The 24,578-nt window shown below is 34.8% G+C and overlaps 1 protein-coding gene across 1 annotated transcript in view; it reads right to left on the reverse strand.

Moving 5' to 3' along the window:
- MAGI2 (membrane associated guanylate kinase, WW and PDZ domain containing 2) overlaps positions 1-24,578 on the reverse strand; it is a 1,506,415-nt gene that overhangs the window by 1,470,614 nt on the left and 11,223 nt on the right.

Genomic DNA, 24,578 nt, shown 5'->3' on the forward strand with positions numbered 1-24,578 from the left:
TTTTGCTAATCAAAAAAGATGGTTAGTTTTATCAGGATAATTCATGATACCCGAAACTGTCAGGAGGAAAGGGCAAGTGACTGGAGGAACCAAGGAAAAAAGTTAACTAGACTGATGGTTTTCATATTGTAACTTGTTTTCTTTCATGAACTTTTGTCCACGTCTTTGGCCTATTTAATTTGTAGTAATTCCATAAAATCTGAATGTTTTAGTTCCTTGTATCCTGAGGTAGTAATCTGGGAGAAGATTGATTTATTTCAATTTCAATTCCCCAGAATGCTGAAGACAGTTGTACCTCATTCCATGACTTCAAATGATCTTTTTCTGCAATAGAAAAAGCAGGCAAGACATATTACCCTAATACCAACAACAGCACCAGAAAGGACAACTATAGACCGGTGTCCCTAACAAGTACACATTCAAATATCCTTAACAAAATGTCAGGAAACTCAATCCAGCAGCATATCAAAGATTATTATACACCATGATTAATTGCAATCTGAAATATATACCCAGGAGAATTGAAAACAAAGTTGTGCACAAATATTTACAGCAGCAATTGTCACAATAGCCAGAAAGTGGAAACAGCTAACATGTCTATTAACTAATGATAAACAAAATATGACATAGCCATAAAAAGGGATATTATTTTCCATAAATAGGAATGATTTACTAATACATGCTACAACTTGGTACCTTGAAAACATAATGTTATATGAAAGAAACTAGCTACACTGTAGGATTCCATTCATATGACCTGTCCAGAATAGGTAAATCCGCAGTCACTTAGATAAGTAGTTGTCATGGACTGGGGAAAAGGGTAATGGGACATGACTGCTTGATGGGTATGGAGTTCCTTTCTGGGGTGATGAAAATGTTCTGTAATTAGTGATGGCTGTACAACATTGAGGATGTGCTGGAAGTCACTGAATTATATACTTCAAAATATTTAAAATGGTGTATTTTATGTTAAGTGAATTTTACCTCAATAAAAAGAAATTGTTTCTTCAAAAAAAAGAAAGAAGAGGGTGGAGAGGAGAAGAGAAGAGAAGAGAAGAGAAGAGAAGAGAAGAGAAGAGAAGAGAAGAGAAGAGAAAGCAGGCAAGGCTATATCAATCATTTCCTTTAGCTATAGGAAACAGCCAAAGTGTCTGTAGATGGCTTAAAAGGGGAAATGAGAGAAACCTTGGTCTTCTGGGCCTGATCCAAAGGTGAAGGTGAATGAGCCACGGTGAAGAAAGACAGCAAGGTCCTAGAGGCAAGATAGTGCAGAGGTCACTCCCTTTGTCCAGAGTATAGACAGATGAGTAGAAAAATGGGGACAAAAACTAAATGAAAACTAGAATAGGATGGGGGGTGGTGGAATGTTTTGGGTGTTCTTTTTTACTTTTATTTTTTTGGAGTAAGGAAAATGCTCAAAAGTTGATTGTGGTGATGAATGCACAACTACATGATGGCGCTGTGAATAATTGATTGTACACTGTGGATGACTGTAGGGTATGTAAGTATATCTCAATAAAACTGTATTTAAAAAATAAAAAAAAATAAAAAAAAATAAAAAATCTCAATGTAAAGAAATTTTGGGATACCTCAACCAATTTATTTCATGTATATTTTACTTTTTTCTTGTTTCATGAGTTATACATTATAAAAACATTTGCCTAAATATATCCAAAAATTCTTTCAATAGGCATAAAATGAAAATTCTAGGTGATAAGAAAGAATTATGACACTTTAATTTACAGCACTGTTTTTTCTTTTTTAGTGACAGAAAAAAATTAATCATGCGTCTTAAAGTCACTGAAATATAGAATCTAAAAATGGACCAAAGTTTAAGAAAATTTGACAAATTTATGTAAGTTAGATAATAAATGAATTATTAAGGGAAACTACAGGTAATCAAAACATGTCCTTAATGCTACAGATTCTTTCTTTAGAGGAATAGTGATGATTTCACATCATCATTCCCTAAAACTGGAGACAAAATAGTAATCTTGGTAGCCCACTGGCCTGGCCAGTTGGTGACACTTCTGGATGTTCATACATACCTGATAAAAATACCCCTTCCTACTCCTGAGATCAGATTGCTTAAGTCCAATCAGGATTACAAACAGTTTAGTTACAGAGACAGACTTCGGATCATCATGATGAAAGATGGTAAAAAAATATAGCTATTAAACATGAAAATTGTGGTACTCCTATCTGGGAATATAGGACTTCAGTTACAATCTACTGTGCTCTGGGAATGGCTTCTCTACAGGGAAAGAGGTTGGAAAAAGTTTAGCCCCTTTCAACTTTTTGATCCTATATTTTTACATAAAATCCTGTGAACCTAAAAGTCATAAATATTAAAAGAGAAATTGTTAAATTAAACACCCCACTCTGTGGTTCATTAGACCCCAGCAATGAAAAGAAAATGCAAATTTTTAATACACATGAGATAATATTTAATTAAATAATCATTAAAAGAATTCACAGCTCATACATTTTATTTTGTTTTAATTTTAATCTAAAGTTAAGGAAAGTTAATTAACAATACCACACCACCCCAACCCCATATGTAGACAGAGAAATAATCCAGCTACCCTCAGAAACTCACTTTTCAATAAAACTGCTTTATTTCTAACTAATTTCATTACTCATTGACTATTATCCCAGAGTCACTAATGATAATTTAAAATATTAAAATTAATGAGAATCTTTATATTTTCATTACTAAATAACTCTTGTTCTTTCCTTTGTATTGTTTTATAGATTATTCCTCATGAAGAAGGAAAATGGATACTGAACTTCTTGGAATATTCAGTTTTTGATATGATGAACTATTATACCAAGTTAGTTACAGTATAGTTACAGAGTGAAGGGCAATTAGGAAGAGAAAGCAAAATGTAAGAAAGGAGGAAAGGAAGGACAATGTATGCCTTTCCTTTGATTATTTCTCTGGAGTTGTTTTAGAAGGAACAAAACAACTTTTTTTTAGAAGGAACAAAATGTGAGAAGACTGTAGCTATAGCTCTGCATCCTCCAAATTATCTCATGGCTCTTTTACTCAGATGACAACAGACCTCTTTCTGTCATGTCCACAATTAGCTTTGTTCCTGTATCTGGAGCCTGCTTTGCTAATTCATATGATATATGAAGAGTAAACCATGCAAAATATCATTAATAAAATTATTTAAACTATATATTAACACCAATTTATTTCCCTATTCATATTAACCATGGTGTTTCTCATTAGTTAAATTTTATACAATTTTATAGACGTTTACTTTATTACTCTTTAAGTAGCAAATGCAAAACTTTAAAAAGATTATTTTATTATTATGCTGGAAAGTTGATGACATGAAAAATATTTGAACAAAAGTTTTCAGAATAATCCTGGTACTCTCTGGTAGCACAGGAAATTAAAAAAATGTTATCCCCTTAAATACAATATCTGTCTACAAGTTCTGCTGCAGGGAGTTAATCGGTGTCCCACATTGGCCTAAGAGGGCATATTATGGTTACATCAATGCACAGCAGGATGTCCCACTAGAACTAAATATAAAACAGCTTTGATTTCTTTGCTAGGTCCATCTAACCTAATTTTAGATAGCCTGGATCTTTCTCTGAGCAACTCTGTAGAAACCATGCTCTGATTCTATTGTCCTCGAAAGCAGAGCAAAACATGCAACAATTAACCTTGAGCAACAGCATTTTGAAATAAAACGAAGAAAGGATTGAGCACATCCACACACAAACACACAGCTCTGTCTCTATTTTCTCAGGCAACTGAGTTTAAAGTGCTGTAATACAGAATGGATGTTACTTAAAAATATAACCAATGCCATTAAAATCAGAAAGGAGACTTTCTGGCCTATTACAGAACCAATAAACTACTCAAAAATATGGAGCATTTCTAGTGAGGCCTCTCTCACCGAATCTGCTCAGACCATCATAAAGCCACTACAGGATTTCAACTCGCTTTCTTAACTATAGTAGGTCTTAAATATATTTTGTCTCAAATTCACTTTCCTGAATTTCATCATTAGTCATCTCTTTTGTAATCAGTGTGGAAGTGTAGAAACCAAGCACAGTGCTGAGCATTTCAGACAGGGCTATTAAACATGTGGTTTCTCCAGGCACATTTTACAGCATCAGCATTTGCAGCTCAAGAACCCGCAGATGAGTCAGGATGAAATAAAGTCTTCAATGGAACTGATACTTTATTTTGCACATATGTTACCAAGATTACATCACCATGGTTAAATTCATGATCTACTAATACTTTGTTAAGAATTCCAAAATTCAGGCACTGTGTTCAAGCCATAAAAATCCAGAGGATGCCAGAACCTGGCCTGATATCATATTCACTTGGAAGTATGTTGTATTTTCCCCGTTATTGCATTAAAATAACATCATCAAATATGTATTTGTAAAAACTCAGTTCTATGAATTTAGGTTATGAGGTGGCTTCTATAAATGAAGGGATATTTTGTATGCTATTCATGACCTAAAGAGTGGTTGTGGGAAGTAGGTAATAAAATCAAACTTATATGTATAAAAACACTATGTATAAAATTAAAACCAAGACCCAAATGTAACAATACAAGATGGAAAAACAGAGGAAAATATTCCTTAGGGTACCGTGATATACAAGGGAATGTGTTAGTACTTTGAAAGATGCAAAAGAAGTAAACATCACAACCCTATCACAATGAACCTGGTGACATTATTACTTCAATAACATCTGGCATGTGGGCAGACAATTTGATCCATTTGGTTCACACACATATACTAGTCTGGTGCTTGGCTTATAGTAAGCACTCAAATATTTATTGAATAAATTCAATATATTATTTAATCTTTACAGGAAGACTTTATTATTATTATTACCATTTCACAGTTTACTATTGTTATTTTACCATCTATTATTATTACCATTACACAAATGAGAAATCAGAGGGCAAGAGAATAGAGTAAAATGTCTAACTTTTAGTCCAATCTGTCTGACTCCAAACAGAGCACTAGCTACTATACCCTCTGTCTCTTGCTGATTAAAACCAGATATTCTATTTAAAAGTATGTGAAAAGGGTCAATGAATGTTAGGGGAGATCACTGTGAATTGGGCAAGTAACCAAAGTTTTATAAAGGATATGGGTACGAGTAAACATTGAAGTGCAATGTGAATTAATACAAACTGAGGGGAGATATTTAAAGCAGGAAGAGGTGGAATGAGCAAAGGAGGCAAGAAGGCACAATTTACATTCAGGTTCAGCAAATGGATACAACTGACTGTAGTGCAGTGTAGGCTATGAGGAAGGAATTCTCTGGGGTTGGCAAGTTGAGTATTCAATACAAGGCTGGATATAGCTAGAAGACAGAGGTCATGTCGGGGACCAGGAACTGGATAACACGTAGGGACTAGAAGCCTGGAAGTGCTAGAAATAAGCCAAAGGTAAACGGTGCCAAATCAAACACAATTTAAGGAAAATTGCAATATTGGAGGGTTGGGTAAGGGGTTCTATTATCTCACAAATGTCAATTGTCCGAGAGATGTATGAGACTGCAGAAATCGAGGTGCCGATTACCCGAAGGCCAAATGTATTGAGCCAAATAATTTAGGAGGAATACGTTTCAAAAACGTAGCATTGCAAAGTACTAAACCAAGGTGGGACAGTTTGGGTGAGTGTAAATTAAGCATATGTTCAAGTTACATAGAGGACAAGTGAGAAGCTATGTATGAATTGGAGCCAGTAACCTTGAACATCTTTAAGACTGAGAGAGTCCAAAACAAAGTTTTGGAGCTGCCTTGTTTAAATCACATATGCCTAACCTGTTTTATAACACCATGAGCAACTCAAATGGCAGCACTCACTGGTTTCTGCCTCTCAACAAAGGGCTGCAGCATAGAAACGCACTTGATATTAAAGAATGTTTTTCTGATCTGGGTATATCTGGACTTGAAAATGCACATGGGCCAAAAGTTTTGCAATAGGTAACTGAAAAATGCAATGACAGGTAAAAGGAAACTCTAGTAATAAATGTGTTATTAAAGGTTCACATAGAAGGGCAGTGAGAAAAACAGCTAGAAATGTTGCCTGGAGACAGATTGTAGACCTTGAATATTTGATGAAAGAGATTGGATATTTTGGTCTAGGTAACTGGGATCTAACGGAGATTTCAAGTTAGGAAGGTCTCAGACAAAAGCTTCATTTTAAGAAAGGTGAATATGGTAGAAACGTGGCCTATGAAATAAAGACAAAAGCAAAAGTACCAATTAGGAAGCTACAGAAATAATTTAGACGGCAGGCAAATAAACTATGTGTTTTATCTGTGAGACTGGGAATGCGAAGGGTTTAGAAGTATTGAAAAATGGGGAAAAGTAGTGATTTAGAGAATCAGGAAGGGAAATTTCTCATAATGAAATGGGCCTTCTATAGAGAGAGGGTTGAAGAACACACACACACACACACAAGATCACACTTTAAATACACTGGAAAAAGTGCTGCTTTGAGTCACTGCAAGAATATCAATCCCTTACTCATGGTAGATATGATGATTTGGGTTGTGATACTGGGTCATGGGTATAAAATTCTACTATTTATATCACATGTATTTTTATATATGTAGCAATTTTTTTAATTAAAAATATAGTGTTTTGAGACACCTAATAAAGTCTTATACAATATTGCTGAGTGTGCAGAATCGTATACTATTTCAAGAATATTTCCAATGTTCAAATAAATTTAGGTATTTAAATATTCTTTAAAAATTTTGTCTCAGCCAGCACAACAGAGTAATAAATAACCTATGAAGTAAGCACTACTCTGTGATGCTAGCAACATAGAACCATCATCTGGTGGTCTGCTTTTCAAGGGGTAGTATGGACTTGCACATGTCCACCCAAACTGTTCACTAGCATGTACTTGCTCAGAAGCAGGTCCCAGGATGAATTCCGTCTACATGAAGAGCTAACTGGCCCATAGGGAACCCAAACCCTTGATTCCAGCCTCATTAATGCAGACTCCACCCAACTGAGCTCTAAGTAACCAAAGGACCAGCTTGTTTTCATAAATTTGTGGTTAAGACTTTTACTTTTTGTTTCCATTTTGACGGGGTGGGAGCACTATTTTTAAAATGCTACTGGAAATGCAATTACCAGAGTTGAGATTTTCCACCCCAAAATATTATTAAACAATTAGGATAAATGATGATCAAGAGTCAGATAATGTATATCACTGGCACTGAGGAATCTACCACATTCAAATAGGGAAGGACAAATTAGCATTAACTCTATTATGCTCATCTAGAGATCTGTACAGATATCTGCATTTGGATTGTTGCTAATTATGATAAATACGTGTTTTACTTTTTCAAAATGCATTAGGGTCTAAAGCAATACCTTGGCATAAGTTTATGAACCCAGAATTTATAAGACACTTCCATTCTTTCATTCCACCATGGATTATTCTAGCAAGCGTCTATAATATGATGAATCAAAAATGAATGAAATCATATGTCTCATTGTTATTTGGGGATTTTGGATCCCATAATATCTGTCACTTGATACTTTTTATCCTTTATACTATTTTTATTCCAAAAGACAAAAAGTTAATATTTAGGAATGGACAGATTTACTTTGCATAAAGGTGGGAAGCAGAGAGAATAATTTTTTGACAGATAAAAATCAATTATTAGGTTAAATACCAAACTTGAAACTTCAAAAGACCTGAATCAGATAGAGTAGTACTAGTATGACAGCTCTATCTTGTCATTAGCCATGATGAAAGAATTAAATCACAGGAGGTATCACCTAATGTACCTGACAGTAGCAATTCTTTATTATCACCACTTGTCAGGGTTTGGTCTAATCTGAAAACCTATAGGAACATCTTGTGTTATTTTGCATCTTTTCTTCTTATGACATTGTCTACTTCTGTAAGTGGCTGTCTAAGCAAAACAGTTGCCCCATTGACATGGTGGGCCCTACACTGATGAATAAAGATATAAAAGTTACAGCCAAGGGTCCCAAAGGTATATCCTTGAAAACTTTCACAACAAAGACAGAAACATTTAGATATTTTTAATGGCTATACACTTGCGTGCCAAAAGATAAAAGAGACATGTTGTCATGTCTAATCAGTAAGCACATTCCATTTACACATTTTCAATATGCTGATTTCCAATTTTCTGTCTTCTCTACCAGTGTCCTCATATTCTTGTACTTACTTCTATCTGAACTCATGCAGCTTTCAATAGGATTCAAATAAATGGAATGTTTCATTATTCTGAGACCTGGAACATAACCACAATATTATATTCTGTGATATGCTAAGAAATACTACCTAATCCTTTAGACAATAGAGTAGACTATTTAACCCATATTCCATACATACAGTTCAACTCTGTTGTCCAAATCATCTCTCTTCTGTCTGTCCTGGCCTATATGATTTGTCTATTCTTGTTAGGGCAGAACTTTCTGTTTTGTTTGGATGCATACATCCAAAACCAAATCATGAGGTATGCTTTGAAGTAATCACATATATTAAATATGTATTTAGGTGAAAAATATTTTCTAAAAAAGTTTCAGATATTTTATGTAATTTAATCATAATATCAAGCATGCAACAAAAAATATCAGAAATCAACTTGAAAAACAACAGACATACGTTTATTTCCCTTATAATAGAAGAATAGTGATAAACTAAAGCTAACTTAAGTTTTTCACATTGATAAAATAAATCTCAGTTGGAATTATGACTTCGTACAATTTCCAACAGTCAGGAATAAATCAATAAACTTGAATGATTTTTTTTTTCTGGCTTGCTTGATCTTATTTACAAAAGTTTTTCTACTATAGATTTTGTTCAAAGGAATAAGGCCAGGTTTCCAGCATGCAAAAATACAGACTGACTTTGGGAAGGCTCAATCAGAAACTAAACTTGGAACTGCTCAATGGCAATAAAAATAGAATACAAAGGTAGATGGAAAAATGTGTATAATTCTTAAATGGAAAAAAAAGGGTAATCTTGGTGCACAAAATTATTTTCTCTCAAACTAGAGTCAATGTTGTATATATCAGTGAAGATTTTTACATCTGAACCACAATAAAAGGTAAAAAACAAATGCATGAAAGATGTGAAATAAAGAAGAAAAAAAAGATGAACAAATTCACAAAGGTTGTTTATATTTTTACCTAAATCAATTATTTGGTAATATGTATAATGTCTGCCAACATTATAGCGCTCTTTTGGAACCAACATATATGTAGACAAAGATAAATACATGCATTTGCACATTTTATTAGGCAGCTTTAGAAGTGTTTTTAAATTGTTGTATGCAAAAAACTGTATTTATACTTTTTAACAGATTTTCACATTTAATCTTCAACACCACTAGGAATTAGGCAACATCATATCTGTTTTAGAGATGAGGACACACATGCTCAGAAAGAGACTAATTTGCCTAAGATCCAATACCAGATCTGTTTGATTTCAAAGTTCTTCTCTTTTCATTCCACAATATTGACTCACATGAAATACACATTATAAATTTTACCAGATAAAAAATAATTCCAAGAAGTATTACTAAATATCTATCATATATCCAGCATTCTGCTATGTGTACTGCAGTGGGGATATAAATTAAATATGGATATATCTAAGAACAGGTTTTGTAGGGAGATGAGCCTTTCAAAAAATAATTTAAAAATTATTTTTTAAATGTAGATACAGATGAAAAGTATATATATTATCCTGACATCATTTCTTTCAATATCTAGTTTGGATGAAGCTAACACCAAGCAGAGAAATGGAAAGGACATTTTTAGTCACTAAATCAACCAACCCTGGAGTCTGCCCTATCTTTAGACTTCCTGTTATGCAAAATCATAAATACCCAAATAGTTTACATTTGCTTGATTTGGGTTTCAACAATTTGAGGCAAAATCATTGTAACTAATGTACATAATTACACACAGGCATAGAGAAGGTAACAGTGCTGTGTAGTTGGGAGCGTTGTCTATTTTGTACAGGTAACTTCCACTGTGCATATTCATTCAAAAATAATTTTTTCTAGGTAGTTGGGGATAGCAACATATTGCCTTTCCTTGAGGAGCTATTAGGCTTGGCACATTAGAGACATTCAGTAAATCACAAACTGTTAGAAATCTAATTCAGTGATCTGATTTTTCAACAAAGAATATGAGAAACTCAGTCTCTCATCTCTTAGGCCAAGGACAAAGTGGTAGAAACACAGAAGAACATTTTTTAAATAATGCTTCAATATTCTGGTTTGGATCAGGCAAATAATTTCATTCCTTTATGCTACAGTCTTATATCATGTAAAGTAAATGTAATAATATTGTACTTTAAGATTTATTTCCTGTGACAAAGATATCTAGTTGTCCATTAAGTCCATTCATGCAGTCTAGAACATTTTATTTTTCAAAAACTCCCAAAATAAAGCTGTATTTGCAACTACCTGTAGTCATGTGACTAAGTTCTGGCCAATGGAATCTATGTGTAAGAGTCTGGGGTCCCTTTCTAGAATCTTCCACTAAAAGATAAACAGGTACACCCATCTTTTGCTCATTCCTCCTGCTATTTTAAATGGGCACATAGCGGTTGCATCATTAAGATTAGGCCAGCCACAGAGATGGAAGAACAAAAATTGGAAGCATTTTGGGTTCCAGACAACCATGAAGTTGCGGCAACAAATCTGAAATGTCTGTTTGTAAGAGAAATTAACTCTTTTTTAAGTAGGTATTTTGGGGGTGGGGGTGGTTTCTCTGATACCCCAGGCAAATGGAATATTAATATATCCTGAAGGTAACAAAATATATATTAGTTTAGTCAGAACGGTGGTGTAGAAATATGAGGTACATATGTGTTTTGATTATATAACTGCCATCATCTGAGTCTAATTTTGTGTCTTCAATTATGTGACTGGAAATTAGCCTGACTGCATTTGTTATGGTCCTGTGATATCTGCTTGGGAATGTGTTAACAATTCACACATACAGACACAACCAACTGAGAGAAAAGGAGAGAAAAAGAAAGAGAGAGGGAGAGAAAACCAAGCCCTTGAATAAAGGCTCCAATGACTCTTTGTTTCTTTGCACTACAAAGCATTATGCAGATTACTTAACAAAAACAACAAAAAGATGTGCCGGGAAAATCCTCTATTTAACTTGAAAGAAGGGCACTGTATTGTTGTAAAGAAAGAATCTTTTCACAGAAACACACACAAATGGATTGTTCCATCTATTGGATGATCTTAAGAAACACTACACGCCTTTTGCTTGACCCCAAACTGAGGGTGGATTCATAGGCACATAAAAACCAATGTTTAATTATTGGCATGGAGCTGCTGTTAGCTACATTGTAGGTACCCCACATTCTTAGAACTCAACTATAGAAATTATTGAGTAATATGATAATCTAAAAATTTGGTTGACAGAACACTTCTCAAAATTGAATGCACAGATCAATAGGTTAAAAACTCATGTTCTGGACTGAATTAAATTCTTTTTCCTATCTTTCTCCTCCGTTTCATTCCCGTCCTTGGCATGTTCGTTAAAGAAATTCTCAGACCTGCATGAAGACATATAAAGGATGGGTCATTGTCATATATAATCACAGGCTAAGTCAAAGATAAAAATGATTTTCTGTCTAGCAGATAGGAATTATTAAATTAGGAATTTTCTCATTTTCCCACAGCTTCCAACTATCTTTGCTCCTGAGGAGTCAAATGGAAGAGTTGGCTATTTATCTAATTAGGTATACCATTTTGTCTAAATAACTGCACATAAAACTAGAATCCTATGAGAAAATTGGACATTTATATTCTATCTGCATAAATTTGTCAAACTAGCCATGGATATACAAAGTCAGAGCTGAATTTTTCACTCTTTATTTTTAAAGACAGTTCCCCTTAGAAATTACTCTTTGTAAAGAAATTACTTTTGAACTAGAGATTCAAATGCCAGGGGAAATCCCAGTCTTTACTAAAGATATCTCAAGTTGCAAATGCAACAAATTCATTCTCCTCTACCTTGATTAGAACTGCCTTCCCACCTTCTCAACTATTCAGATTACATAATTGTGTTCTCAGGTATTTTTTTTAAATTAGGTCACATCAACAGGAATGTCTAAATGGTTCTACAGTTTTAATACTACAAAAGAGAAAAGAAATTCTTTACTCCCACTAGCTTCACTATCTTCTCCTTGTGAGATTCTATTACAGAAACAGTATTATGGTTGAAGTTTGATATAAATGTATTGCTCACAACCTAGAATCTAAATTAGAGGTTTGAGAATGCAGTAATTCATTCATGCCCTGATACAAATGTCTTCTTCATTCAATCAATATTTGAGAGCCTATTCTATGAAGACAATAAGGAAAAGGAGTAGGAAGACGCATGAGCTTGAATTTTCAAACTTAAGGATCCTATAGAAGAATAAGTAAGATGACATGCATACTTCGCAATGTGGCTCATTATAAGTGCCCTAAGACTGAGAAAAATAATGAAAGTACCACTCCAAATTAGAATGATCAAGGAATAATATGAGGACGAGGTGGCATTAGAGCCAGGCAGGATTTTAGCAGGAATTTTAGAACTGAAAGAAAAATATCCTTGGCTGAGAAAGGGACAAAGGGATGGAGACAAAAGTACAATAAGTTTGGAGTGGCTATAATGCAGTGCAAACATAGGGAAATGATATCAAATGCATGTAAAAAGTTGGGTTGGGGTTTTATTGTGGGTAGTTCTGAATGTCAGGTTAAGCATTTAGATGTTATTCAATAGGGGAAAGAAAGACTAGAAAAAGAAGTATCATGCTGAGTGCTCTTTTAGGCAGATTAATTTGGCAACAATTGCAGGATGGATTGGTCAGGAGAAAGACTGTTAGCAGGAACCAGATCATAAGCTAGTTGTTAGTATATACATGGGAAAAAAAGGGGGAACATATAGAGTGTCAACAGAGGAAAGAGAAAGGAAAGAATGAGTACAAAAAATATTAACCAAGACCTAACTGACAGAATGAAAAAGACTATGGAGTCAGAAGAATGGGAAAAGAGAGCACTGATTTCCAAATTTTCATAAAAAGAAATTTAATGGGGCCCTTAAAAGAAACTGGGAAATCAGGAGGTAGAACTTATTAAAATGGAAGCTAAGTTGATTTTCAGATTTTAAAAAAAAAAAGCAGTGTTAAACACATATGGAAGTGTCCAGAGAGAAGAACAAAAACATGGGACTGGTTCTTCTGAATGAGGACTGTATGAAAAATTGGCAGTTGTCATACTGGAAGGCAAAGCAGAATATATATGATTGTGAATATTTACTAAACAATAGTGGGCAGCAAAGTATGACTTCATAGTTCATAAAGAGATCTTTCCTCAGAGAAAATGTGATACTTTGAATATCCATAGAAATAGAGAACTAAGATTAAAAGGAAACACTACATTCTATCTGTTTTTAAATTCAGTTTTATTGAGATACAGTCACATAAACTACAATCATCCACAGTATACAATCAATTGTTCACAAAGCTATTCTATCTTGAAGGAATCTTAAAAATAATACACCCATAATTGTGACTTTTATGCTCCATGACCACTATCAAGATATACCATCTTTCTATAGAAGTGTTCATTTGGTAGGATCAAATGTATTATCATATAGTCTTTACTAAAAGGCTGACCTATTTTTATTCTTGGCAAAGTTATAAATATACAAGGAAGCTAAAGAATTCAATGTCAAATTTTAAAATTCAAAATTATTACAATCATCACAGCCTCTATCTTTACTCTTGCCCCAGAAATGATCAGTCTTCAAAAGTTGGCTGCTAAGCAAAATGAACACCATTGAATTGAAAAAAACAACTGCACTGCATTTCCTCATAGGATTAGATTGGTATGACAAAATCAGCTGAGATATATACCACTGAAAATGTATAATTGTCAGTGCTCTCATCTGTCCAAGGCATGTCCTTTGGAAAACATTTTTTTTTAAAAAAAACACAAAAAACAGCTACTTAAATTTAATTATATTTTCTAATAGTTTAATATTTATATAGTATTTGGGATATATTTTTTATATAAAGCTCTTATCCATGTTTTGATTATGAATTATAAAAGCAATAATAAAAATACACAATGTGTTGATATATAAGAGAAATGACTTGTTTAGGAGATCCCTATACTCTATAAGTCTGTGTAAATATCTTAGTCCCAAATCTCTTTCTCCAATGCTTCATAAATTAAGAGATATATTTTTCCATTCACAAAAATGCTCCTTAAGCTTTTGCCAAAAACATTATTCAACAGAACAGTTTTCAATCTATTTTGTTTGAAATAAATCAAATAGCTTCAACATAAATTAAATCTTGAACATAAACAGTAAACTATAAACTTTACGGACAATTCAATCAAGAATGTTTTGACTTTACTACATTTCTTAACAAACTTTTAAAGGTTGTGGGGAAAATTTTCTGCTCCCTATCTTCAACAGAATTTTGCCATTGTTTTGTTTTGTCTTCTCAGATAACAACAAAGGCAAAAGAAAAGTTGGAAAAATCTTTAGTATAAGTTTATTAGAGAATCTTATATTTTCCAGATACACTAGAGAATTCATTTTCCTTAAAAAAAAAAAAAAGAAGAAAAACTGAGCTCACAAAATGCAGAGTAACAAGTATAACACATGAACAAGAGGATTCAGCAGTCAGACTTAAAGGTTATTTTCAAGTGAACGTTTTCCAAAAATATAAGGGTTATAACAAAAGCAAAACTAGTCAAGCACTTAAAAGTTGGTGGGGAGGGAATATGACCAGAAACCAGTAGATTGAGTTACTCAATGAAAAAAACTTCCATCAATGAACATTATTCAGATAATTTTTAAAATGTTCCTTGTTTTTAGTCCAGCAGTGTAAGATGCTACAAGTTTCCCTCACCCCACAGAATCACTGAACAACTAGCAAAATTCCCCGAAACAGATAAAGGGTTGAGGTAACTGCATTTTAAGGAAATGCAGTTTTAACAACAGCAGTAAAAGCAGGTGGTACACTTGCTGGACCCTCCCTCACCCCATCTCACACAGTGTGGAGACATCCTGCACTCCCATTGTAGGTCCATGGCCCTGTCCCCCAAGAAGCAGAGTAGCTGCTATGAGCATATTGGGGGGTGAGGGGAGGCCTATATTTTCAAGCCAATCTACCCAGTGGCAGCCTGACAGACTCAACCAGGAAACTCTACTCTAGCTCACCCTCCTAGGCTTCCCTTGCATGCAAAAGCAGCTTGCAGACAGCCAAAGTATGTAAGCAACTATTAAGTCAAATAGCCTGGGGCAAAGGATTACCTGCTTTAAGTCACACAGTAAAGCACCCAGAAAGGGAAAAAAAATTATTTCACAGGGAGTACAAGGAAGATTCAAATTCTTGTAAACGGAGGAATTCCTAAGGCCAGGAGCAAGCAAAAGCCCAGGAGAACACAAAAGCTCAGAAAAGGGCAGGTCCTTGCACTGCTTCTCTTCAGGCTGATCTTCTTGATAGCAGGGCTAAACTCCAAAAGGGAGACCACCAGCCAATGCAGAGCAAATTTGCAAAGACTGTGAAAGGTCCTTTTTGCATTGGTTTCTTTGTTTTTGTCAGCTCCCAGCACTCAAGGAAATAACTATCATATCGATAGCTAGATGCAAACTTAAAGAACAGACAGCTCAGGGACTAAATTCTAGAAATAGTGCTTTAAAATATTAAAATGTACAACAAAAGATTACAAGACAAAGAAACAAATTGATGACCCATCCAAAGGAGCAAGATAATACAGAAACCATCAACCAAGAAAACCAGACTTTGGACATACCAGACAAAGACTTCAAAAAAGTAATCCCCAATATGTTGAAGGAATTAAAGGGAAACACAGAGAAAGAGCTGAAGGATAGCAGGAAAATAATGAATATACAATATGAGAATCTCAATAGAGAGAAATTTTAAGGAGTCAAACAGAAATACTGGAGTTTAACACCACAGTAAAAGAAATGAAAATTTCTCTAGAGGGTTTAATAGCTGGCAGAAGAAAGAATCAATGAACTCAGGACAAGATAATTGGAATAATTCAGGCTGAGAAGCAAAAAGAAAAAAAGAATTAAGTGAACAGAGCCTAAAAAACCTGTGAACAACCAAAATCATATATAGTAAAACATATGTGCTTATACCCTCTACTTTTTCATACATTACATGTGCAAACAATATCACAAAATTCCCAAATTCATGTCAATTTTCCCTCTAACTTCTCTAATAGAGAGGAACAAAGGCCTAATCCATCAGAGTTGAGACAAGGCATATTACATACATACTACATCATAGTACTAAACTGTGTTCTGTACATACTTAAGGTTTATGTCTGCAACACCAAAGAGGACCAAAATCAATATTAAATTGCTAACTCTGAATTTTAATAAATGGTTTCTGCAGTTAAATAAAGACTGATAAGCTTGAATGTTAGCTTGGGGGAATAGCGTATTCTTTGTATTCTTTTCTTTTCCTTTCTATATTTGATTTTGCCAAACTTCACTCAGGATGGAAATAATCACAATAATTGGAACCAGCAGAAGAAAATTGCTGATACTGTTAGGCAAGATGAAATAAATCTGCAACTCAAGTAATACTAAAATACAATCTCCACATGAGCATACTAGAGTGAAGCACCTGAGATAAGACAGTTCTTCTGAGCCAAATCCCCAAATTTGCATTTTACAAGTAGATACATTTTAGAAATGCAATATTTATAATGTATCTGGATGCCACTGAGTGTAAATAAATAGCAGATTTATGTCAACTCTAGCCGTGACACTAACAATTTCCTAGGGGGAAGAAAGAAGACAAGTAAGAAATGTTTGATCTTGGGGAAAAAATATTCACATACAGTAATCATAAAATAAACTTCTGTTCACAAAATACCATTTGTTTAAAAAATTCAGAAAGCACAGAAATACTACTAGGGGAATTTTTAATACTTTGCTATTTGTTGAATTGTATTCCCTTGTCCTATTGCAGTATTTTAACACAGCCCTATTGTAGTACTTTCATGGTTGTTAATGGCGTATGCTGTGCAATAATGAGACAGCAGAATATGAAACATTATAATAATCCTTCTAAAATACTTATGTTTTCAGCAAAAAAATTAGTAATTAATCTTGAAGTCTCTGGATTATTCTAAGACGGGAAGAAGGAGAAGAAGGAATGAATGCTGTTTCAATCAGAAAACCTGAATTCTTGGAAAGGGAAACTGAACTAAAAAAAAACATATTTGGTAACTATAACTGTTTGCTTTGCAGTTTGGGGTGCCTATCTAGGGCATTGGTTCATTAATCCTTTAGACTTTGCCTGATTCCACTTCAGCAATATAGAAAAGTGGATAGGAAAGTGGGCTTCAAGTCTGGCAGCCACTTAGTACAGAATGACCTTGGGCGAGCTGAGCCATCCTGGACAAGTAATGAAACTGTGCTTCAGTTTCTTCATGTTTAACTGGGATAATAAATATCACTTTCTTCATAGAGTTATCGTGTAACTTAAATGAGTATGAAAAGATGTGAAATGGGACATTTCCTGTTTTCTTAGAAGTTAGGTAAAGCTGCAAAGTTGAGAACAAAGGGAAATAAGTAAGGCATCAATCATACCTATGGTAAAACCAGTCCAAAGAACATCATTCCTAATAGTCGAGATGAGAAAACCAAATATTTGAAAAGGGATCCTATGAAAAAGATTCCTTGGGAGAATCTTAATGGAAAAGCAAGTGTCATCTCACCTTTCCTCTGAGAGGAGAAGCATGGGCTTCAAGGAAGTGGTTACTCAAAGAGAACTGAGTGGGGAGGAGGTTAGCAACTTTCAGTTAGCTGCTTGCTGAATCCTTAAAACAGTTATGGCTATCCCATGCTACCACCCAAAGCAAAGTGTGATAGAGTTTTTGGGAGAAATTGAAAAAAAAAAAATCCCATTAAGTCTGGGGATTGTCACAAAAATAGGAACTTACACCTACTTCTTGTCAGAAGAATTCTGAAAGTGGGAGCCTGGGTGGAGCTGGCCACGATGCTGTTTGGACGAGGAGAGATGTGGCTGCATTTCTGCTACATGATCGGGCAAAGATGCATGAAGTTTCTTCACAGCCAATTAGACACCCTAGAGCAAAGACTGGTTAATGCTCTCATGAAAGGACAGTGTTCAAGGGTGCTGCCTGCTGGACCAATGGGTAGAAACAGAAAGAGCCTGGAGGTGTAATGTAATGGGCAGGAGCTGTTGGGGGAATAATAAGTGGTCGGGTTTAGAGTCCATTGCTCCTGTCAGGGGGTGCTGCAGTCGCACAGTGGATTGTGCAGAAGATGATGAGGAAAACTAGGAGTACTTCTGAGTAATGTACAAACATGATCTATAATAGAAAACCAGCCTTAGGATGCCTCACACAACAGAGGACACCTAAGAGCAGATTTAAAATAACTAGCGTAACAAGCCCTTGCATTTTTTATTCCCATTTCTCCTTCTCCCTGTCCTGACCTCAGAGGAAGCAGTTGGGAGATGGAGGATGGTGGAGCAAGCAGAGCAAAGAAACGGAGCACATTAACCTCTCTCATAACTGGTACTTAAGGCTACCAACAAAGTCGGCTCAAAGATGGGAGAAACTTTAAATCGGATACAAAGTTAAACTTTGTATTTGGAACAGACTACATCTTTTCAAAACCCCAAAATGAGACTATTCTGATACATGAAAGTAACAAATGGTTATGAGATGGGCCAGAGATGCTTTCCCAAGGTGGAGCAGTGAAGCATGACAGGATGTACTTGAAGGCAGGAGGGAGAGAAAAATAATTATTTATTGTTTGTACCCTTCAAGCCCAACTTGTTTAATAAAAATGTCAAATGAATCAGTATATGTGACTGGAACATAACGATCTATATAGGCTAGCTGTTATTATTATTATTTTTTATTAGTTGTGCCTAAGTAAATTCAACAATGCTTACATTGCTGGGTTAAATTAGATATGAACTTTCAAGTTCAACATTAATAACTTCAGGGAATGCCAATGGAGATTATATATAAATACTTATATATATATTTGAAAATAAAATTAGCTGATTTGCCTATATGTCAAAATATCATGTGGGACAAGAAGAGGAAACAATATTCTTAGAACAAAAATGTATATTGTGGTTTTCCTTGACTAAATGCGCCCCTATTTCTTATTACTCAGACAATTTAAAGGTGTTTTCAAATGGATTACATGAATAACATTTTATTACTAATCTACTATGAACTACTACCTCTACATTTTCCTTGTTCTCAAATAGAGCAATTTTCTCTTTCTAAAACAATTCTCATCCTAGATGAAAACCTTCCTTCTGGAGCAAAAGAGCCAATTTAATTGTCCTAATAAAGAAAGTCTCTTATTCTAACTAAACTTCTAAGCTGTCTTTTGATACTGGAGGTCTGTGGCAATGTCATTCTGCCTCAGTCATTAGCAGCTAAACTTTCTTAGATGTTGACAGATAATTGGCTCAGCAACCTGGTGTTTCACAGGCTAATACTTCTTTGAATCACAGTAAGCATAGTCATTTAACATATAACTTTTAAATTAAACAAGCAGATTCCTTTCAACAACAGTTTCAGTGTAAGGATGAAAAGCATACTTAACAAACTAAGAAAAATCCATAATTTAGGGTAATTACCAGCAATGAATGCATTTTTTGGGGGAAAAAAAAACCACAATGTATACAAAATGAGTCTAATAATGAGTGAGATAAGTAGTGTTCACACTGCTAAAACCCTACCAAAGCACAATACAATGAACTCAAGTATATTTAAAGAGAAAAGATTTTAAACCATTTAAATATTTTTCAAGAATGCAGCTATAGGTTAAAATGGCTGAATTTATAATGTTTGTTAATTATGGACAGAAGATTCTACTGTGTCTTGAATAAATCACACTTTACAGGGAAAGAGGACCTTTAGCATTCATTCATTCAACAAATGTTTTCTAAACATTTCATGTATCCTTAGGCATCATTCCAGGTACTAGGGAAACAAATATGAATTAGATGCTGTTCCTACCCTTGATGGGTTCAAGGTCTATTTAAAGTGACATATTTAACAACTTCATTGGCAAACCATTGCTGTAGCAAATGAAAATGAGGAAATATTTAGTTGCGATATTAAAAATTAGGAGAATCTAGATCTAATTCCACATAACAATTAAGGATAAAATGAATAGTTTTTCAGATATTGGGATTATGTGTCATTCTTTTAATCTATAATTTAATTTGTCAACTTCAAAATATTTCATACTCTTTTCTGGGACCTTGAACTACAGAAGCTACCTTCAAGAAAGAAGATATTTTGAGTATTCAAAACGGTGCATCTTTTAACCATTGCCATACGGGAACATTTGAATAATTTTCCATATCAGAGGAAGGTAATTAATTCTAAGCACAGTTCAATGAAGAATTCTTATAATTTAGAGAAGAGTTTGCATTTTCGGTATTTACTCCAAAGATAGCCTAGAACATTACAGCAATGGTCAGAGAAATTGGTCTCAACATAGCACCAAACATAAACAGAAAGGGAAGATTTTTTTTAGTTTTGTGACCTTTGAAAGAAAACTAAAAACGTACAGCAGATACAGGGAGCACTGTTGAAAACAGAGTTCTTACTATGTTTGTATTTGACTTGCTTATAAAATAAGAACATTATCTTCATTGTTCAATTAACAATAAAAATCAATATATGATAAATATATCCTAGACTATCATGCTTAAGAAGAACCCAATTTAAATGACTGGTTTATAAGTTATTAAAAATGTACCTTCTTGTTCTGTCAAAAGCTCTAAGTAAAGAGGAATATATGTGCAGGCCTGTTAAATATATGTGTTCCTAAAATTTCCATTTTTGGCCTCTACTCACTCTCAATGCTCTCCTAAGAGGACTGTAACTCCTTGGAGGACCACAACTATCATTGTAAAAACAGTATCTCACAACTCTCCAATATGAAACTCCAACAATTATGTGAACTCTAGACAAAGACGGCCTTTGAACGTCAAAAAGACGCTAACTGCCAGGTACCTCGAACATATTATATTCCAAAGCACTCATTTCTCTCCATTCAGTCTGTATTTCAAGTAATATTAGCCAGAGCAGTAAGAAAATCTGTTAAAAATTTTTTAAAAATAGGCCATTTGCTAACTTTATTCTATTATCCTACTAACCCAAACCCTAATGTCTAGTATACCTTGTTTTGCTTATTATAAATTATTTTTAAGTAAAATATCCATGATGAATATCTTATGAATCTAATTGTTTTACTTATTTACTAAGACCCATGACACACTGAAAGTAGCCGCTCTGCTGCTTCTTCATTCTCAAAGACATCAATTTTCTCTTTCTAGAGCAGCCTGAAGCCATTTCCACATAGATTACATTTTAATTTCTGTAGTTAATGGCATCTTCATCTACTCCACTCACCCACCCCTAAGTCAGAAGCCTCAGAGACATCTCGGACTTCTGTCTTCTCTTAACACCACTACTTCCATTCAATTGGTTATACATTTGCACTCATTCTGCCCCCAAAATATGTCTCAAATTCATCACCTCTTTCTATTCCCACTACTGATGCTAGAGTTTAGACCTGCTTTCAGTTTCTTCTACTCTCAATGCATACTTCAAACTGATTCCTCCCCACCCCCTAAAAAGCAACCACTTTGATTAACTTTTCCCTTGTTCAAAAAGCTTCTGTGGCTTGACACACCTAGAGAATAATGTCTAAATTTTCTTAGGTTTTTATCTATAATCTTTCCTGATATGAATCCAAGTTTCTTTCCCTTCTGGACAAATCTTCACCTGCCACCAGGAGTGCTCAGATACCCCATTCTCCAATCTCACTCATCTACATGTGGTTCTGTGAACAGGAAGAATGCATTTTCACCTTCTACCACCTCTGCCTCCCATGTCTCCCCTCCCCTAATGCTTTACAGCCAATCTCAAAGATCCCTTCTACGACGAAGCACTCCCACCCCATCTTCCATCAACAAGTAATAACATTTCCAACTGACCTGCCCTTAATGTTACAAAACATTCCCTGCATTATCTTCTTTTAACTCTTAACAACCACCCTGTAACATATAAGGAGACTGGGACACAGAGAAAGTTAATCTCAACCTAAGGAAGTGATAGCAACAAATTTGGGAATGGACTCAAATATTATACCCTTCTGCTTCTCCATCTCCTTCCTATGAAGTCTAAAAGCAGTATGTTTTATCCCTGTACCATTGTACTAGACAGAGTGTTTGAAGGTTAGCTTTGCACATGAGTACCTCTCCTTACTACTCTGTATTTCTGGAAGGTAGGGTCTCAGCCTTATTGTCATCTAAATGCCAGGACCCAGCAGTTAGCATGACACAGAACAAACATGTAATGAATAAATACTTGTTCAATTACTCCATGAAATGATCTTAACTTGCAAGAATATCTTTATATTGATAGATTGAAGTTTATTTATGTAACAAATACAGAAATCCAAGATCGAGCGTCTTCCATCATAACACACCTAGACGCACCAACACACTCACACCCCTACTTCTCTTAACCATGCATCTTCTATAAAGCAACTTCCCATTACCCTTTACTAAAAGGTGAAGCTTCTTGAAAGAGTAGTATGCACACACTATTTCCATTTTCTTACTTCCTGTTCACTCTTCAACTTTGGGATATCTGGCTTTTCTGCCCCTTCTACTCCAGAAATGGCACCATCGAAGGTGACCGCCATGTTGTCCAAATGCAAAGGAAACATTCCAAACATCTTCTTTTTGGCCATCTCTGCTGTGTTTGGAAGTGCAGATGGCTCACTTATTATGAAGACTACTATGATTCAACCGTCTCAGTTTCCTTCCTGGGATCCTTTGACTTCTCAAACTTAGGTATCACAGGATTTTTGTTCCTATTCCCTTTACATTCTCTCACCAGGTTACCTCAGATTCCCTAATATATACAATCAGCCTCAACCATTCTTCTGACCTTCAGACTTAAATATCCAGATACCTACCATTTGAATTCTTTCCAGGCACCTCAAATTCCCAAATGGAATTAACTTCTTCTCAAATCTACTGCTTGCCTTTAGTCTGTATCTTAACAAATGATACCATCTAGCAGAAACCAGAAAGTCATGCGAGGCTCTTTTCTCTTTTTACATATTCAACTATGTGTGCTGCCAATTTTACTACCTACGTATTTCTCACCCAGCCCCCCTTCCCTATTCGTACCATCACTGGTATAGTTCAAAACTTCAAAACTTCCCCTCTTAATAGCTGTGTAGCTTCCTAAATGGTCTTCCTGACAATTCTCTAAGTCCCCTTCAATCAGGTCTCTTCTTTGCCTAAATGTGCTGTTTGAATGTTGTCAACACTTCTCCACTGGAAAACACTGCATTAACGTGACCCTGTCAATTCTTTTCTTAAAAACCATTCAAATACTGAGAAGCAAGTTAGCACAGTGGTTAAGAGCATTGCCTGGGTTTGATTCCTCACTTTGTTACTTAAACAGCTTTGTACAAATTTCTTAACCCTCTGGGCTCCAGTTTCTTTATCTGCAAAATGGGATTATTGAGAGTACCTACCTTATAGAATCACATGAGCATTAAATGAGTTAACCTATATCTAAATGCTTAGAACACTGCCTGACCTATAAGGCTGCACAGATTTTTTTCAGTATTAATGGTAATAATAATAACAATAATCAAAGGCTCATCATTCATTTCAGTGGTAGCTTGGCCCACATCTAATTCCCCAAGGTCTTTCCTATCTTAAACTCCAGACTTTAGAACTTAGAAACTCTTTGAAACATTCTCTTTTCCTCTCAATGTCAAGGTCTGTGCTTCTCCTCTCCAAGCATTCCCCTTCCTTTCTCACCTGGTCATCTACTCAAGCATTCTCTCCTTCATGAAATGTTGCTTGAAACCCAGGACAGACTAGGTGCCCATCTACTGAGAACACATTTTTTTAAACATTTATTTTATTGAAAATACTTGTTTATAGGTAATTACTAATCAAAAATAATTTTGATATATGATGTGACTACAAATGCTATTAATTATATATTATAATTATGTTAATAGCAAACAGTTATTGAACCTTTAATTTACTTGTCCAGGCCCTGGCTAAGCACGTTATAGGCATTATCACATTTATTATTCACAACATCCTTATGAAGTAGGTTCTATAATGATGCTTATTTTATAAAGGATGGAGCTGATATTTGAAGATGTTAAAAAAAATTGTTCAATTCACATCTCTATGGGGGCAGAGCTATGACTGGAATCCACACCTGCCTGTCTCCAAAGCTCCACGTTCTTTACTTTTACAGTGCAGTGTAAAATCTCTGGGGTGAGATCAAGAGTTACACACATTTCTATGGTCATTTTCTAGCACAGTGCCTGGCACATATATTAATAATACACACATACCAAGTTTGTGGAACTACATGAATTGCAATCCTTAATGTGGAGTACCAAGGATTCTTAGTCCATAGTTCTTCTCCAAGACATTTTGTTTTCTCTCCTCTT

This window comes from Choloepus didactylus, chromosome 5 (genome assembly GCF_015220235.1).
Source record: "Choloepus didactylus isolate mChoDid1 chromosome 5, mChoDid1.pri, whole genome shotgun sequence".
Taxonomy (NCBI): Eukaryota; Metazoa; Chordata; class Mammalia; order Pilosa; family Megalonychidae; genus Choloepus; species Choloepus didactylus.